Below are 20925 nucleotides of genomic sequence, written 5' to 3' on the forward strand. Positions count from 1 at the left end.
TATGCGGGCCTCTCACTGTTGTGGCCTCTCCCGTTGTGGAGCACAGGCTCAGCGGGCATGGCTCACTGGCCCAGCCGCTCTGCGGCATGTGAGGTCTTCCCAGACCGGGGCACAAACCCACGTCCCCTGCATCGGCAGGCAGAATCTCAACCACTGCGTCACCAGGGAAGCTCTCCCATCCTTTTTTGATTCAAGAACTCAGACACTTAAAATAAGCTGCACCAATCAGATCTTCCCACCAGACTAGAATTGGAAGTTGTCTACTGGGAGTTGTTCCTGGACATAGGAAAAAGGCCCTCTGGTGGCCATTTCAGAGAGATATGGAGTCCTGGAGACTCCAGAGAAAAAAGGGCTAGGGTCAAAATCCTTTGTTTAGTGCTGCAAGTGTAGGTGGTAGTGAAGGACCCAGTGTTTGCAGTTTGTAGCAGAGATCTAGTAACTGAAATGTCTACTGTATGATTTTGAAAATTGTTCCTAGCTTTTCAATTAAAACCCTATTTCTCTAATTCTTCCTGAGATTACTGAACTGCCTAATGGTTTTTATTAACTACACTTAAATGGTAAAATATTTAGATACTTAAAACGTTAGTTTATGTTTCTTGCAACTATATAATTTCATTGATACTGGGCATATGTTCTCTAAATTAGTTCAACATTTCCAGTGTGTGTGAATGTGTTTCTGTATGTGTGTTTAAGCTGTGATACACCTGCTATTAAAACTCATCAATCCTAAACACACACAAATATGTATGATCAATAATAAAGATGTTAAATGTCAATTTAAATACTAGTAAACTGATCATACTAGTTATTAAATAATGAATATGCTTTGACCAAGTAGAAATTATTCTAGAAATACACTGACTGATAATGGAATATATATTAATATATGTCAACATAATAGTAGCTAAAAAGTAAAGAACACTGTAGAGTTACAGCTATCCTTGTGAAAAATGGATTTAAAGAAATAGGAATATCTAATAAGGGAAAAATGTTCTTAAAGAAATACATGATGAAAGGCATATTTAATTTAATAAAATAAAATCTATCTCAAACAAAGATCCATCATTATGGATTAATGACAAAATAATGAAATTCTTTCTAAAACCAAGGAAAATTCAAGGATGTGTGCTGTAATCATGATTTTTAATATTTCTCTTTGAATTGAAACCAATATGATAAAATAAGAAATGGAAAGTATTACTAGAAAAAAGGAAAATAAATTATTATCATTAGTAATAGAAGTTTTTATTGTCTATCTTTATTATTATTATTATTATAAGATTGATATTATATTTTGGAAAATCGAGAGAAACAATTCATAACATTTCAGACAATTAGAAAACAGTGGTCAGTTAAAAATATATTAAAATCAATAGTATTTTCAAGGAAAAAAACATAAAACAGACTTGTGGCAATTGATGGATTGAGCTGAAGAGGATGAGCTTCTATATCTTTCTAAGCTTTAGAAATTCTGGATGAAATATATAGAACATATTTTTTAATTAATTGATAAAGTTGTAAAGAAAAAACAGAAATTCTAAAAACTCAGAAATAAATTAAAATAAGAATGGTAAGGAAAATCTGATGCTTTGTTATCCCAAAGTAGATTCAGATTGGATTTAGCTCAGAGGATTATGGACTAGGAGATGTTTACATATTAGGCATGGCAGCCAGAGTCAGGAACATTAGAGATTTTTACTCTCTTAACAGGTTGGAATAAAATAAATCCCACCCAGTAACCTTCAGAGACAGCAAGGAACCTTAACCTTTATAATGGATTTTGAGTAGAGGACAAAAAAATGTGTAAACCAAAACCAAACAAAAACAATATTTATTCACACAAAGAAAAGAAATTACAGAAAAAATTAAAAATACCTGCATAACATGAAATCCATAAACTATACAATTATGTAAAAAGAATCTAGAGCTACTAAAAACCTAAGTGTCAGTTGATGTAATATGAAACATTTTTACAATTTAAGACACATAGAACTCACATAGAATAACCCATTCCTGCTCACAATTAAAGAAAACTAAAAACATGCATGGAAACCAATAACCATGAAGAAGAGTCAGTTAATATAAAATGTGAGTGCCCCCAAAACATAGAATAATAGAGCATTATGAAAGGCAATTTTAAAATAATTAAGCTTAAAATAAAGTGATAAAAACAACATAACAAAAGAAAAGGATACTTTGATATAACAAAAAGGCAAATTTTAAAAGATTCAAGTAAGACTTCTCACAATAAAAAAATAAATGCAGAAATAAACTATTTAATGAATGGGATAAAAAGTATATTGGACACAATAAAGATTAAGTAAGTATGTAGAAAAGAGATATGAGGAATGAGCCAGTATGTATCACAAAGAGCTAAAAATATTTATACTATGAAGAATTGCTCAAGAGACATATAGGAGATATACCAGAATCTTCAAATTCATTTTAATAGAAATAGAAAGATGAAAGAATAAATGGAATAATAATATATATATTATACAAGATTAGATGACAAATTTTCAGAAGTGATTAAAGATTTGAATCTTCAGATTCAGAAAGCATTACAAATCAAAAGTGGAATAAAGACAACTGAAGACAGAGAGATATGGAGAAACTGCATATTCCATAAAAACAAAATATATATATATAAATATATGTGTATTTACTTATATGTTTGTATACACAATCTTTCTCTCTCCTTCTCTCTGTCTCTCACTCTCACTCCCTCTCTTTCTTATAGTTCTAGACTATATATTTCTGGACTGCATATTTATGTTCTCCCAAAATTCACATGCCACGGAGCAACTAAGCCCATGTCCCGCAACTACTGAGCCCATGTCCCGCAACTACTGAGCCCGTGTGCCACAACTACTGAAGCCCGTGTTCCTAGAGCCCATGGTCTGCAACAAGAGAAGCCACTGCAGTGAGAAGCCCAAGCATTGCAACAAAGAATAACCCCTGCTCGCCACAGCAAGAGAAAGCCCACGTGCAGCAGCAAAGACCCAACACAGCCAAAATATAAATAAATAAATTTATTTTAAAAAAATAAAAAAGAAACAATTTTAGTCTAGTGAGAAAATGTAGAAATCTGAGTACAATGAATGGTGGTTATGAATATAGACTCTGGGTTAAGAATGTTGGGGTTCAAACTCCAGCCCTACCTATTACTAGCAATAGTAATAATAGACCTGGTTACCACCAGCAATAGACCTGGTTACCACAATTTCCTCATCTGTAAAATAGTATTAATGTTAATATTTACCTCATAGGGTTACTGGAAAATTAAATGTTAATAGAATTAAATGCATTAACATATTAAATGCATTAAGGACAGAGTCTGATTGATAGTATGTGTTAAATAAATTTTAACTATTATTATATTTATAGATTCATAGATTTGCCCAAGTTTATTATGCATCACTAAAACATATTTCCCACAATTATCACATGATATTTATAGAATTTTAATTTCTATAATTTCAAATATGAAAAAAGTATACCAACTTGAAGATATTTATTGCAATAAATTCATGATACCAGGGTATTAGTCAGTACCGTTCTTGCAATGTATTAGTTTAAACAAAGCTATAGATTTTATTAGGAGGCAGTTGGTAACTTACAGTATCTCAAGAAAAACTGTACAACCAGGACCATGAATGTTTGGATGATGGACTACAATCTTCCAGGAATTTAGAAACTATTCTCTCTCCATTTCTCTACTTGAGTCTACAATATTATATTTCCTTTCTACTCCTCTATACTTATTTTTTTTCTCTCTACAAACTGGCTTTCACCCTCTTCTTCCTTATACACATGCTTACCTCTGAATTCTTGAATTTACATCAATTTAGTTCCAACTATGAAAGGAAACTACAACTTGGTCCAGATTCCAAATTCCTAGACAGATAATTGAATAGTCCAAACTTGGATTAGGAATATGATTTTCTGCAACCAATTATCAGAAGTTTTGGGTTAGAAATTACAAACAACCAATGGTAGATACTCATAATAGGAGTCACCATGGCCTATGAAGTAATCACAATACAATCTGCTACAATCAGTACCTTGCCTACCAGTCTTAAAAGATACACTACAGTGTTTTACTTTATAACACCATAGTATAATTACTAACAAATTTAGTTGGTGAGAATCCATGCTGTTTTAGAAAATTAAAACTAGAAAAAACTGAATTAAGTGTCTAGTAACTATCCTGGCCAATAAATACAGCATGATTATGAAGCAGTTTTTTCTTAATCATTATTATGTACCCTCTCTATATTAAGATGCCATAAACTTAAATTTAATCATTATGTGTCCTTAGGAATCTTTTCCAAGTTAAAATGCATCAGCAATTTAGTTCTGATTATCTAGATTAAAGGGAAGCTAGCTACTACATCTATAAATTCAGTGAACACCAGGCTAAGATATGCAAACTTGCCTTCCTACAAAGGTCTTACATACTCACTATTTCAAACATATATCATATAGGTTTCATTGGTTGGCCGAAGAGAATACATGTAAATATTATTCAATTTTAATTTTATTCATATATCAAAATATGTTTGTTATGGTAAAAAGCTCACTATTTTATGGAACTTACACTGTTCCTGGCACCATCTAAGTGTTTTACATACATTAACTCATTCAAACCTCATTACAATTATGTGAGATAGGTTTTATCATGACCTCTGTTTGAAAGGTGAGAAAATTCATACACAGTCATTAAGTAATTTGCTCATGACTAGCAATAACCAGAGCTAGTGTTCAAAGGCAAGCAGTCTTGCTTCAAAATCTGTTTTGAGAGAAGTAGGAAGAACTACAATCCTGCAGCCTGTGGAACAAAAACCACATTCACAGAAAGATGGACAAGATGAAAAGGCAAAGGGCAATGTACCAGATGAAGGAACAAGATAAAACCCCAGAAAAACAACTAAGTGAAGTGGAGATAAGCAACCTTCCAGAAAAAGAATTCAGAATAATGATAGTGAAGATGATCCAGGACCTCAGAAAAAGAATGGAGGCAAAGATTGAGAGGATGCAAGAAATGTTTAACAAAGACCTAGAAGAATTAAAGAACAAACAGGTGAACAATACAATAATTGAAATGGAAACTACACTAGAAGGAATCAGTAGTGGAATAACTGAGGCAGAAGAACAGATAAGTGACCTGGAAGACAGAATGGTAAAATTCACTGCCAGAGAACAGAATAAAGAAAAAATAATGAAAAGAAATGAAAACAGCCTAAGAGCTCTATGGGACAACATTAAACGCAACAACATTCACATTATAGGGGTCCCAGAAGGGGAAGAGAGGGAGAAAGGACCAGAGAAAATATTTGAAGAGATTAGAGTTGAAAACTTCCTTAACATAGCAAAGGAAATAGCCACCCAAGTCCAGGAAGTGCAGGAGCCCCATACAGGAGAAACCCAAGGAGAAACACGAAAAGACACATAGTAATCATATTGGCAAAAATTAAACACAAAGAAAAATTATTAAAAGCAGCAAGGGAAAAAAGACAAATAACATACAAGGGAACTCCCATAAGGTTGACAGCTGATTTCTCAGCAGAAACTCTATGAGCCAGAAGGGAGTTGCATGATATACTTAAAGTGATGAAAGGGAAGAACCTACAACCAAGATTACTGTACCAGGCAAGGATCTCATTCAGATTCAACAGATAAATCAAAAGTTTTACAGACAAGCAAAAGCTAAGAGAATGTGGCACCACCAAACCAGCTCTAGAAGAAATGCTAAAGGAACTTCTCTAAGTGGCAAACACAGGAGAAGTAAAGGACCTACAAAAACAAACCCAAAACAATTAAGAAAATGGTAATAGGAACATTCATATGGATAATTACCCTAAACATGAATGGATTAAATGCTCCAACCAAAAGACACAGGCTTGCTGAATGGATAAAAAAACAAGACCCATATATATGCTGTCTACAAGAAACCCAGTTCAGACCTAGGGACACATTCAGACTGAAAGGGAATGGAAAAAGTTATTCCATGCAATTGGAAATCAAAATAAAGCTGGAGTAGCAATACTCTTATCAGATAAAATAGACTTTAAAATAAAGAATGTTACAAAAGACAAGGAAGGACACTACATAATTATCAAGGGATCAATCCAAGAAGAAAATATAACAATTATAAATATATATGCACCCAACATAGGAGCACTTCAATACATAAGGCAACTGCTAAGAGCTTTAAAAGAGGAAACTGACATAACACAATAATAGTAGGGGACTTTAACACCTCCTTACACCAATGGACAGATCATCCAAAATGAAAATAAATAAGGAAACAGAAGCTTTAAATGACACAATATACCAGATACATTTAATTGATATTTATAGGATATTCCTTACAGAAACATCAGATTACACTTTCATCTCAAGTGCAGATGAAACATTCTCCAGGATAGATCATATCTTGGGTCACAAATCAAGCCTCAGTAAATTTAAGAAAATTGAAATCATACCAAGCATCTATTCTGACCACAACGCTATTAGAGTAGAAATGAATTACAGGGAAAAAAAACGTAAAAAACATAAATACATGGAGGCTAAACAATATGTTACTAAATACCAAGAAATCACTGAAGAAATCAAAGAGGAAATCAAAAAATACCTAGAGACAAATGACAATGAAAACATGATGATCCACAATCTAAGGCATGCAGCAAAAGCAGTTCTAAGAGGGAAATTTATAGCTATATAAGCCTACCTCAAGAAACAAGAAAAATTTCAAATAAACAATCTAACCTTACACCTAAAGGAACTAGAGAAGGTAGAACAAACAAAACCCAAAGTTAGCAGAAAAAAAGAAATCATAAATTTCAGAGCAGAAATAAATGAAATAGAAACAAAGAAAACAATAGCAAAGAACAATAAAACTAAAAGCTGGTTCTTTGAGAAGATAAGCAAAATTGATAAACCATTACCCAGACTCATCAAGAAAAAAAGGGAGAGGACTCAAATCAATAAAATTAGAAATTAAAAAGGAAAAATTACTATAGACATTGCAGAAATACAAAGCATCTTAAAATGCTATTAGAAGCAACTCTATACCAATAAAATGGACAACCCGGAAGAAATGGAGAAATTTTTAGAAAGGTATAACATTCCAAGACTGAATCAGAAAGAAATAGAAAATATGAACATACCAATCACAAGTAATGAAATTGAAACTGTGATTAAAAATATTTCAACAAACAAAATTCCAGGACCAGATGGCTTCACAGATGAATTCTATCAAACATTTAAAGAAGAAATAACACACAAACTTCTCAAACTCTTCCAAAATATTGTAGAGGAAGGAACTCTCGCAAACTCATTCTATGAGGCCACCATCACCCTGATATGAAAACCAGACAAAGATACTACAAAAAAAGAAAATTACAGACTAATATCACTGATGAATATAGATGCAAAAATCCTCAACAAAATACTAGCAAACAGAATCCAACAACACATTTAAAGGATCATATACAATGACTAAGTGGGATTTATCCCTGGGATGCAAGGATTCTTCAATATACACAAATCAATCAATGTGATACACCATATTAAAAAATTGAAGAATAAAAGCCATACAATCATCTCAATAAATGAAGAAAAAGATTTAAAAAATATTCAACACCAGTTTATGATAAAAACTCTCCATAAAGTGGGCATAGAGGGATCCTACCTCAAGATAATAAAGGCCATATATGACAAACTGACAGCAAACATCATTCTCAATGGTGAAAAACTGAAAGCATTTTCTCTAAGATCAGGAATAAGACAAGGATGTCAACTCTCACCACTATTATTCAACATAGTTTTGGAAGTCCTAGCCATGGCAATCAGAAAAGAAAAAGAAATAAAAGGAATCTAAATTGGAAAAGAAGAAGTAAAATTGTCACTGTTTGCAGATGACATGATACTATACATACAGAATCCTAAAGGTGCAAACAGAAAACTATGGGAGCTAATCAATGAATTTGGTAAAGTTGCAGGATACAAAATTAATGCACAGAATTTTCTTTCATTCCTACATACTAATGAAGAAAAATCTGAAAGAGAAATTAAGGAAACACTCCCATTTACCACTGCAACAAAAAGAATAAAATACCTAGGAATAAACCTACTTAGGGAGACAAAAGACTTGTATGCAGGAAATTATAAGACACTGATGAAAGAAATTTAAGATGATACCAACAGATGGAGAGATATACTATGTACTTGGATTGGAAGAATCAATATTGTGAAAATTTCTATACTACCCAAAGCAATCTACAGATTCAATGCAATCCCTATCAAATTACCAATGGCATTTTTTATGGAACTTGAACAAAAATCTTAAAATTTGTATGGAGACACAAAAGACCCCAAATAGTGAAAACATTCTTGAGGGAAAAAAACGGAGCTGGAGGAATCAGACTCCCTGACTTCAGACTATACTATAGAGCTACAGTAATCAAGACAATATGGTACTGGCACAAAAACAGAAACACAGATCAACGGACCAAGATAGAAAGCCCAGAGATAAACCCACACCGCTATGGTCAACTAATCTATGACAAAGGAGGCAAGGATATACAATTGGGAAAAGAGAGTCTCTTAAATAAGTGGTGCTGGGAAAGCTGGACAGCTACATGTAAGAGAATGAAATTAGAACACTCCCTAACACCATACACAAAAATAAACTCAAAATTGATGAGAGACCTAAATGTAAGACCAGACACTATAAAACTCTTAGAGGAAAACACAGGAAGAACACTCTTTGACATAAATCACAGCAAGATCTTTTTTGATCCACCTCCTAGAGTAAGGGAAATAAAAACAAAAATAAACAAATGGGACCTAATGAAACTTCAAAGCTTTTGCACACCAAAGAAACCATAAACAAGATGAAAATACAACCCTCAGAATAGGAAAAAATATTTGCAAATGAATCAATGGACAAAGGATTAATCTCCAAAATATATAAACAGCTCATGCAGCTCAATATTAAAAAAAAACAAACACCCCAATCCAAAAATGGGCAGAAGACCTAAGTAGACATTTCTCCATAGAAGATATACATATGGCCAAGAAGCATATGAAAAGCTGCTCAACATCACTAATTATTAGAGAAATGCAAATAAAAAGTACAATGAGTTATTACCTCACACCTTTTAGAATGGGCATCATCAGAAAATCTACAAATAACAAATGCTGGAAAGGGTGTGGAGAAAAGGGAACCCTCTTGCACTGTTGGTGGGAAGGTAAATTGATACGACCACTATGGAGAACATTATGGAGGTCCCTTAAAAAACTAAAACTAGAATTACCATATAATCCAGCAATCCCACTGCTGGGCATATACCCAGTGAAAACCATAATTCAAAAAGACACATGCACCCCAATGTTTATTGCAGCACTATTTACAATTTACATGGAAGCAACCTAAATGCCCATCGACAGACAAATGGAAAAAGAAGATGTGGTACATATATACAATGGAATATTACTCAGCCATAATAAGGAATGAAACTTGGTCTCTTGTTGAGACGTGGATGGATCTCGAGTCTGTCATACAGAGTGAAGTAAGTCAGACAGAGAAAAACAAATATCATATATTAAGTCATATATGTGGAACCTAGAAAAATGGTACAGATCACCTGGTTTGCAGGGCAGAAATTGAGACAGATGTAGAAAACAAATGTATGGACACCAAGCGGGGAAAGCGGCCGGGGGGTGGGGGAGGGGGTGGGATGAATTGGACAATTGGAATTGACATGTATACACTGATGTGTATAAAATTGATGACTAATAAGAACCTGCTGTATAAAAAATAAGTAAAATAAAATTCAAAAATTAAAATAAAGGAAAAAAAAACCCATAATGTCCCCCCCCCAAATTATAATTCAGCAGTAGCACTGACAAACAAAAACAGCAAAAACATTTTGATAACCAAAATACCAGTACACTTCTGCTGTGTGCAAACCCAGGAAAATGTTTCATGTATATTAATTTTACCTTGATTGGAAATCTTGTTTTCTAGAGAAATATATTCAAAATTCTGATATTAATAAAAATAGTTGAATGCTGAAAAAATATACAATATTTCATATTAGATATGGATTTAGAATGCCATAAGATATCAGGGGATCAAAACTTTTTTACACTGTCAAATATAATTTCATGGCACCGAAGAGGATACTTGCATTTCTTTTCAGGTGGCCTTATACAAATAATACTACTTCTTATTCAAGACTCTATACTTCCTAAAAATATTGCCGTACATCCAGTGCTTACTTAAAAAAGAGCTCTTTGTTTTCGCCTCTAATCCCTTTGAAATTCTTAAAAATGGGTTTCAAATGAGTTGAGCTGAATGAGAGTTTGGAAAGAAGTCACCAGAAGGATAATGGTGGTTAGGGCTACACCCTAACCACCATTATCCTTCCACACACCATTTTTTCTTTTTTCATTGAAAAGAAAAAAATAAAAGAAGTGTAAATGAGTATGCTGTGCATAAGAAAAGATAGATATTCTTAGAGGTGGCTATAAATGTAGATTGTAGTTTGGGGATGAATTGTTAACCACCACAAATTATAGTAAAATTTAAAAATAACAATTATAGTGAGATATTGTCATAGAAAGCCTAAAACGTGATCTCTTAAGTGTTTGACTGTTACAGAAGAGGTCATTACTGTAGATGAATAGTTTGGGGTACACTGATACCTATTAAAGGTGCTAAATTTTTATCTCCCTGAAAATTACCCTTTCATTTTACTCCATGAATCAGGTAAATCCCTAGTTAAACAATTTTTCTTTTTATTGGATAACTTGAAATCTTCTGTCCTTAGCTTAATACAGAGAATATTGCTTTTAAGGCAAAGTAAGATCGTAGCTGTAATCTTCTTTTTGGGTAAATATGTTTCTAAAATAAGCCTTAAACAAAACTAGTTCCTAAAGAAACCCAACTTCTAACCTATTTAAATAAGGCTATTGTTGTGTGTATGTGTGTGTAACTCTGCTTTAAAAAACAAAACAAAACAAAACACTCTGGATATCAAGCTTTACATTACCTATAAGGGAAATCAGTCTCCTTCTTTGTGAAATAAGCAGCTGTTGCCATGGTGAGACTCTGACTGAGATACAGGTTGCTCTTATGTATAATATTTCAAAATCCTTAATTCAGTGTCTATGTGACCAGGGTGTTTGAACACTCTCAAGGGATTTACTAGCAGCATAAATACATTCTGTGTTTAAAGTAACCATACACTATTTAACAGATGATCAGTATTCAAAAGTTATCTATTAAAATTTTATCACAAGTATGAAACTATGCCAAGTTCCTTTGGATAGATACAAAATAAAATAACCCCACAAGGAACATACATTCCAGTTGAAGAGATGACATACAGCCGTTAAAATTTGAACTGAGAATTAAATAAAAACATGATACATAGTTTAAAAGAGGTTACAAAAACTGTGAGGTATTCAAGGAATGGTAAAGATGATTAGGTCTGAGTGCCAACAACACTGAGTGCCAGCAACAAAATCTCTTAGATAAGTAGGTGAAGTGTTTTTTTTTTTTTTAATGGTTTTCAGTAGTCAATGGCATTTAGATCTTAAAGAAGAGGTGAGATTTGGAAGAGCTAAATGAAACAAAGCATATATTATCTTCTGGGAATAAATGCAGAGGATCCTAGGAAGCCTGGGGCTTACAGATTGCAAAGATCAGAATTTTTCCATGGAGCAACAAAATAACAACTCAAATAATAGAACTTTGGAACAAGGTTGATACATTCAAGGCCAAGCAGAAGTCCCACTGTGAAAACTTAGGTAAAAACTGGAGCAAAAATAAGGAACCTTATTAAATTTATATGACCAGTGTATATATCTTTGACATTCTCATTCAGAGGCCTTATTTAACCTAAAAAGTGACCCTTTCCTGATTCAAAGTCACTAACTGCTGCCAAAGCAGATAAAAGAAATTTGTGTAAGTAATCTTTTTCCAGGGACTATACCAGATATTTTAGCAGGTAACTGTCAAAAAGGAGCCTCATAATTATTAGAGAGCCAACTGAGGCTCAGAGTCTCCCAGATAGGGTGCCAATCTCTCTGCTTTTCTACTACCATGCACTCCATAATCCCACTTCACAAAATGCTGGTAAAGTGATTACTGGGCAATCATAGTTTTTCCTTTTTATCCCCATCCATGGATTCAACCAACCGCTATTCAAAATTTTGAAAAAAAAATTCAGAAAGTTCCAAAAGCAAAATTAGAAATTTCTATGCATCAGCAAATATTTACATAGCACTTACATTGTATTTACAACTATTTGCATAGCATTTATATTGTATTAGTTATTATAAGTAATCAAGAGGTGATTTAAAGTAAATGGGAGGATGTGCATAGTTTATATGCAGATATTATGTCATTTTATATAAGGAATTTATGTACCTGCAGATTTTGGTATCTGAAGGGTTTTCTGGAACCGATACCCATGGAGAGTGAAAGAAAACTGCAACCTTCTTTAAGTTTCTCTGAATGAGTCATGTTCATTATTAGACTGAATCTCAATTTTCTTTTACTCCATCTTTCTATTCTATCCATTCAGGAAAACTCAAACTTTTTATCACAATTACTACATTCACCTCATTACCAACCACTCCTTCAAAATCCGAAATTTCATTTATTTGAATCAACAGTGATTTCTTATTCACCTCAATGCACATTTCTCAGCTCTAGGATCTAGCAGCATCTCTGTAGCATTCAGCATTAATGACATGCCCTTTGTTTGGAAAAACTCCTGTTTTTTTTCTTTCCACAGCAACAACGGTTTATGCTAATTCTCCTCATGCCTGTGCGATCCTTCACCTTTACCTCCTTATGGCTTCTACTTTATGTCACCATCAGCATTTGGAACTGCTTCAGATTTTCTTCTTAAATTCTAACACACACATTCTCCCTGGTCAGTTTCCTCTAGCGAAATTATTTTAACTACACACACGTGCTCATGACTCAAAACTTCATATATCCTATTACCTGCTGGACGCTTTGACTTGAATGTTGTCACCTATGTCTGAAATTCAGTTCCCTACCCTAAATCCTACTCTTAGGTTGTATTTCAGTTATAGAAACAGTATCCATCTGTTCATCCAAGTGAAAACTTGAAAGACAAATTTGACTCATCCATTTCTTCAGCCTCCAAATACTAAATCAAGTCTTATAGCTTACTTCCAGACATTTCTCTAATCCATTCTGCCCAGCAGTGTGTTGTAAATGTTTAGCAACCAGTTCTTTGGGAAAAAAATGTAAAGCTTAATTTTAGGCATTTGACAATTATCTTTGGGTAGATAACATCCACCACAGCAGATTTCAAGCCATCAAAGTGATGTAACTGAACACATAGTTGGGAAGATATGCACACTCATTCAACTCTCATGAGCCAGCTGATATTTACACTACTGATTTTCTGCCTCATTTTCTACAACTGTTTATCCTTTATTCAAGTCCTAAATGATTACCTGATGTGCTATTTTACTATGCTACTTCAACAGCATCCTAACAGGCATCCCTGCCTCCACTGTTGTCCCTTAATAATTCATCTTCTCTCATGCTTTTGCAGAAATTTTTCTAATACATAAACTTGATCTTTTCATTCTCTTGTCTAAATCACATCAGTGGCTTCCTACTAACACATTCACATAGTCCAGAAAACAAGAAAGGAATATAAGGTATTTCATGGTTTGGTAGGTGTTGTCTCAGAAGCAAATCTTTACGACTACCTACATTACACTTTTGTGGTTCCCCATTTACACTAAGCAGTTCCTTCCCTTTATGCAATCTGCCACTTCTGCTTGGAATAAGCTTCCCATTCTACTCAGCTTCACACACTTCATATGCCTGGCTACCTCCTATTTAAATGTTTAAGATATATTAAAATTCTTTTAATTCTAAGGAAGTGTCCAAAGATGTTCTGCACACTCCCTCCCTGTCCCAGCCTCCCAGTAAGCTAACCTGCTCATTTTCATAGCTATTTACATTGTTTTATTATTACTTGGCCATGTTAAATAATTACCTAAATGTTTACCTTGCTGCACCATATACACCAAATAAAGAAAAAGCTCCTGCTATATCCCTGCTTTTATGAACAAGGAAGAACAAAGTACCAATATAGTAGGAAACCAATTAATGTTGAATGAATAATGTACTACTATTGAATGAAAAAAATATATTTAGCTTGTAGAAGAGGTGGTATCTTTCCATAATTTCCAAAAATTTCCATAATTTTTTCCACATTTGGAAGAATTAAGCATCAGCCAGATTTTCTAAATTTCATTATATATATCAGCATGGATTTAAAATCATGAGGCATGCCAATAGAAAAAAAAATCAAAAGAAAAAAAAACAGACAGTATAAACAGAATTTAGGAGTTAATAGAGATGTACTTAAAAATAGTTGTGATTAATGTATTCAAGAAAATTGGCATTACAATGTAGAATGTTCATAGAAATTTAGAATATATAAAAATATCTAATAGAAACTATAGGTATAGGTATGAACAATTCAATAAACAAATTTAGAGGTCAATAGGTAGGCTTAATAGCAGTTTGGGCACAGCAAAAGAAATATATAGTGAATTGTAAGTAGGTGATTACATAGTATCCAGAATGAAGTACAGAGTCCAAAACAGATGGAAGAATAGAGAAAACTGTATATGGAAAATGTTGATAGAGTAAAGGATTTTAAATATATGTAATGGTTGTCCTAGGAAGAGCCATGGAATGGATAAGATGCAAAATTTGAAGATACATTGACAGAAGTTTTCAAAACATATGAAAAATTCCAAGCACAGTTTTAAAAATCCTTATGAATCTGAAGCAACATAATTTCAATGAGAAGTACATCTAGACATTTATGATCAAACTATTGAAAGCCAAAAACAAAGGGAAAACCTAAAAGCAGCCATACAAAAAAAAAAAAAAGACGTATTTTGTTCAGATGATCAATAAGTGTGAACGCTGATCTTTCAATAGACTCTCTGGAGTCCAGAAGACAATATGGCATCTCAAATGCACTGAGAGAAAATAAAGGTTAACCTCAAATTCTATACCAAAAAAAAGTATCCCTTGAAAGTGAAGTGGGGGGACTTTCCTGGTGGTCCAGTGGGTAAGGCTCTGCAATCTCAATGCAGGGGGCCCAGGTTCCATCCCTGGTTGGAGAACTAGATCCTGCATGCATGCCACAGCTTAGAGTCTGCATACCACAACTAAGAAGTCTGCATGCTGGAACTAAAAGATCCACTTTCCACAACGAAAATCCCTCATACCACAACTAAGACCTGGTGCAGTCAAAATAAATAAATAAATATTAAAAATTATAAAAGAAGTGAAGGGGTAAACACTTATTCAAATTAAGAGAGAGCCAGAGATTTTTTTTCCCACCATGCATACTCTTAGAGAAATATTAATAGGAGACCTTTGAGTAGGAAGGAAATATATCCAGAGAAAAACACAGAAATGTTAGAAAGAATAAAGAACCACAGAAACGATGAACAAGTACGTAAATTTTAAATGAATATTCTGGGGCTTAAAGTGATCAAAAATTTAAAATGCAAGAAAACACAAAATTTAGGCTGGATGAAGTGGAGTTAAAAATTTCTAGACAGTTTTTTCTGGGAAGTAATGAAAGCACTAATACATATTAGGATATACAAAGTGTAGAGGTATGTTTTCATTTCTAGTATAACCCCCTACAAATTATTTTTACAATAAATAATCTTTACAAAATTAAAGGGATAAATAGAATAATAAAATAAGTCTGAGTAGTCCAAAAATAGAAGAAAGGAAAGAAAGGGTACATAAAACAGGTAAGATAAACAGAAACAGAAAGTACTCTATTAGATATGAACTAAATTTTGTCAATATTTGTATAGAATATATTTGAAATCTATATAAAAAAGAAAGATTGTTACAGAAGGTAAATAAAGCAATATCCTTCTTACAAGAAAAAAAATATTTCAAATAAGTGCATAGAAGATTTCCAATTGAAAATGTGGAAAGATACATTCTGCAGTCACCCTACTTCTCTTCCCCTCTTCACAAACACACAAAATCTGGTATGTCTATACAAATGTCAGACAAAATAAACTTTAAGGAAAAAATTGGTTGAGCAATACAAGGGACCTTTCATTATGATTAAAATAGAGTATTTAACAATGTCAAATCTGTATGCATGTAATAATATAATTTCAGAAATTAAAACATTTACAATATTGAAAGATGAGAGAAACATATATATATATAACCATAGTAGGAACTTTAACATACTTCTCTCAATAATTGATAGAAAAAGCAGAGAGCAAATCATCAAGCATACAGAAGATCTGAGCAGTAAATACAATAAAATTGATACAATTGGGATCTATGGAAGAGAACCTCCAGTGTTAACAGTACATACATTCTTTTAAGTGTACATGAGACACTTAAAGAAGCTGATCATTTGCTGTGCCACAGAGCAAGTTTAATCTTGTTTACAAATGGGGACCTTGGATGAAATCCAACCTCTGTCAATAGTAACTGAGAAAAATCTATAAAGACTAACTATCCCTCTGCTGAAATGAAGTTATATATATTCATGTTACAAAAGTAGTGTAGAAATGTCCTTTCTAGGATATGACCATTGGATTCTAGAAAAATGCAGAAGAAAAGAAGGGAAATTTGTTTCAGTAGCTGACAACAGGATGAGGTAGGAAATGGGAGAGATCTTTATGTGTCTCAATTTCTATGAGGTCATATCTTGTCTCCTTTCATTCTGTCCTGTGACTTTAGCTTAGGTAAAAGCCTCAGACCAAGATGTTCAGACTGGCAAAATTTTTAATATCTCCTCAATGCATTGTTGTTGAGGTAGTAGAGTTGAACATTGGTGATATTTCTGGTGTTTATATTATATTAGGGTAAAGAGATATTTCTATGTATTAATTAAGGAAAGAAAATAAAAAATTTTCCATTAAACTGGTCAGAAGATTTTTTTAATATTTTTTTTAATTAATTGATTTTTTCTGTTTTTTTTTTTTTTTCTTTTTGGATATTAGCTGGGGCATGCAGGATCTATCATTGAAGCACATGGGCTCTTTGTTGTGGCATATGAGCTTCTCTCCAGTTGTGGTGTGTGGATTTTCTCTCTCTAGTTGTGGCGTGTGGGCTCCAGAGTGTGTGGGCTCTGTAGCTTGTGGCACGCGGGCTCTCTGGTTGAGGCGCATGGGCTTAGTTGCCCCACACAATGTGGGATCTTAGTTCCCTGACCAGGGATCAAACCCGCATCCCCTGCATTGGAAGGCAGATTCTTTACCACTGGACCCCCAGGGAAGGCCCTGGTCAGAAGATCTTGATAAAGAGTTGAATCAATTATGAATACTCTGAGTATATTTTAATTAGGAGCTGTTGTCATTTGAAGAAAATATTTCATTTATCAGTCAGTTATAGTCACAAGACATAATCTATATTCCTCAATATTAGAATCTTGTGAATAGGGTAGAAGAGATAGATATGAAAACATATAATCATTACCCAATATAAGTAAAGCCATAGAAACATTGTTTTTTATTATAATCACTGTCTTATTTTTCTCTCACTCTAATGTTTGCACCATATCTAGTATATGTAAGGCCTAAACAAATATTTGTTAATTTATTGAACTGAACAGAATCCCATGAAAACAAAATAGCGAAGTATCTACACAGTGTGGAGAAACTTTGTTTAATTATTTGTCCTAGAGATTCTTCATCTATAAATATAGATTTATTATCAAATATTGGCATAGCACAGTGAAGTTTTTGGAAATGCATGTGGTCACATTAACTGTCCATAATAGTGATTAGCTTTAAAAAGAGTTACAGGGTGTCTTGGAGAGTGTAAAGTCTGGGTATTAGAAGAGCAGACACTAACTGACACTATAACTCTAAGCATGCCTTTCTATTTTATGCACCCTGATTCTTCCAACTATACAGTGAGGTCATTTGTTTTTGATGCCATTCAAAATCATTTTGAAAGTAAAAGGCCAGTAGATCAAGAAAAATCATAATTAGAAAATATACCTCTGTGTGTATTTATCATGTACTATGTATTCTTCACAGAAATATAAATAGTTAATAACTTCTGAATTAAAATCATGATTATAACCAACACACACATGCATACCAAGTATACCATGCAACCATTTCGATATGCCAAAGTCAACAAAGGGAAATTGTTAGTCAGTTTTTTTCTTTTCCCCGCTCTTAAGATAACCAGCATTAACTTTTCTCTTACTGGGGATAAAAGTACCATTGTAGTAACCCCATCTCTCACAGATTTTAAAGGAGTTAATATGTATATTTCTGACTATAATGTACTTAAATTTTTTTAAAGATTCCCAGGGCATAATAACTAAATGATCTCATTCTCTCACAAAGTAAGAGCAACCATAGAGGGTTTTTTTTTCGTATTATTCTTGTCTATGAAGTTAATCCTCACTGAGCTCTCATAAAGACTTCTTTAAGCCTCTCAGGTGAGGGAGAAGCAGCCCTAATGAGCATGAATCAGTGGCATTTGATCCCCACCATAGTTAAATGCCGACACAGATATAATCTTTTGCTCTTCCAAAGGCTTTTAACACTGAGAATAAAGAACTCAAAATCTCCAATATAAGCAAGCCTTTAAACTAGTTCCTTCTTCTATCCAACAGCTTACCCTCCATTATTTTGCAAAAATAAAACAAGTGTTTTATGGGTTTCATTTGGAGAGAATGTGGGAATTGTAGTAGAAAAGGGACCCATATTCCTTCTATTAGAGTTCCTTGTTTCTTCCATTTGCTCAGGGAAGCTTTCCCTTCCAGAGCATACTGAGCCACGTTGGCAAATAGAAAGAAATGAGTTTATACCTTGTGTCAGTGAAGTTACCACATAAGTGTAGATTTATATAAGAAATATTTTAGATGAATTAAGTGTTCCTTTGGGAAATATCTGGAAAAGACACAGCACAGATAAGGCAAATAGAAACAGCAACCATAAATTAAGTACATTCTCATTACATCTTCACACCCTCTGACTGCAAACAATAACCTCTCTCCTAATAAATACACAGTCTCAGAAAAAAAAAAAAGATTAGTGTACCCACAGGGCAAAGCAAACAGATATATCTTGTGATATGTTCGAACAATCGTAAAGCTGTACCTCTGGCAGATGATGGGTAGAAGTGAATTAGTGAGGTCTAGGTGAATTATAGAGGTGGGAATCTTTCATCAAGGAGGCCTAGCTGTCTGCCTCAAAGTGCTTGACCCTGGCAACAGACATCAGGAACAGCCATGCAAATGACAGCTATTGCTGAGGGATAAAAGGAGATAAGTGAGATTCTCAAAATTGGGCCTAGGGATGGTAGATAAGTGTACTCTGGATTAATCTCCAAAATTTACAAGCAGCTCATGCAGCTCAATATCAAAAAAACAAACAACCCAATCAAAAAATGAACAGAAGACCTAAATAGACATTTCTCTAAAGAAGATATACAGATTGCCAACAAACATATGAAAGGATGCTCAACATCACTAATCATTAGAGAAATGGAAATCAAAACTACAATGAGGTATCACCTCACACCAGTGAGAATGGCCATCATCAAAAAATCTACAAATAATAAATGCTGGAGAAGGTGTGAAGAAAAGAGAACCCTCTTGCACTGTTGGTGGGAATGTAAACTGATACAGCCACTATGGAGAACAGTTTGGAGGTTCCTTAAAAAACTAAAATAGAACTACCATATGACCCAGCAATCCCACTACTAGGCATAAACCCTGAGAAAACCATAATTCAAAAAGAGTCATGTACCACAATATTCATTGCAACTCTATTTACAATAGCCAGGACATGGAAGCAACCTAATTGTCCATTGACAGATGAATGGATAAAGAAGATGTGGCATATATATATACAGTGGAATATTACTCATCCATAAAAAGAGACGAAACTGAGTTATTTGTAGTGAGGTAGATGGACTTAGAGTCTGTCATACAGAGTAAGTCAGAAAGAGAAAAAAAAATACCAGATGCTAACACATATATATGGAATCTAAAAAAAAAAAAAAAAAAAAAAAAAAGTGGTTCCGACGAACCTAAGGAAAGGACAGGAATAAAGATACAGATGTAGAGAACGGACTTGAGGACACGGGGAGGGAGAAGGGTAAGCTGGGATGCAGTGAGAGAGTTGCATGGACACATATACACTACCAAATGTAAAACCGATAGCTAGTGGGAAGAAGCCACATAGCACAGGGAGATCAGCTCAGTGCTTTGTGACCTTCTAGAGGGGTAGGTTAGGGAGGGTGGAAGGGAGATACAAGAGAGAGGAGATAGGGGGATATATGTATATGTATAGCTGATTCACTTTTTTATAAAGCAGAAATGAACACACCATTGTAAAGCAATTATACTCAAATAAAGATATTTAAAAAAATTAAAAAAATATATAGTCCTCTATCACACACGCAAAAAAATCATATATTATTAAACTGAGTCTGGAATTGCATTTATACTGTATTACACACACATACACCTATATATACACAATATACACACATGTACTAACATACATATATACATACTAAATGGTAATTAGTATTGATACTGGATCATTAAATGTTTTTTTCCCATCTTAAAAAAGAAAAAAAGCTAATAGCCAAAAGAAAGCACAAGTAATTACATGAGTATCTCAACATAGTTGAAGATTTCTCTCTGACACACTTGGTTCTTGATGTTTTCTGTGGCTGCTCTCATTAAATCTTATACTACACAAAACCTGAACGAAAGTCTTTGTAATGTAAGGGAACAATAATTCACTTTTGCAAGGAAAATATTTATAGAGAAAATCACTTGTATCTGACAATCATTGACATCAGTCCTC

This window comes from Hyperoodon ampullatus (genome assembly GCF_949752795.1).
Source record: "Hyperoodon ampullatus genome assembly, chromosome: 2".
NCBI classification, from domain to species: domain Eukaryota; kingdom Metazoa; phylum Chordata; class Mammalia; order Artiodactyla; family Ziphiidae; genus Hyperoodon; species Hyperoodon ampullatus.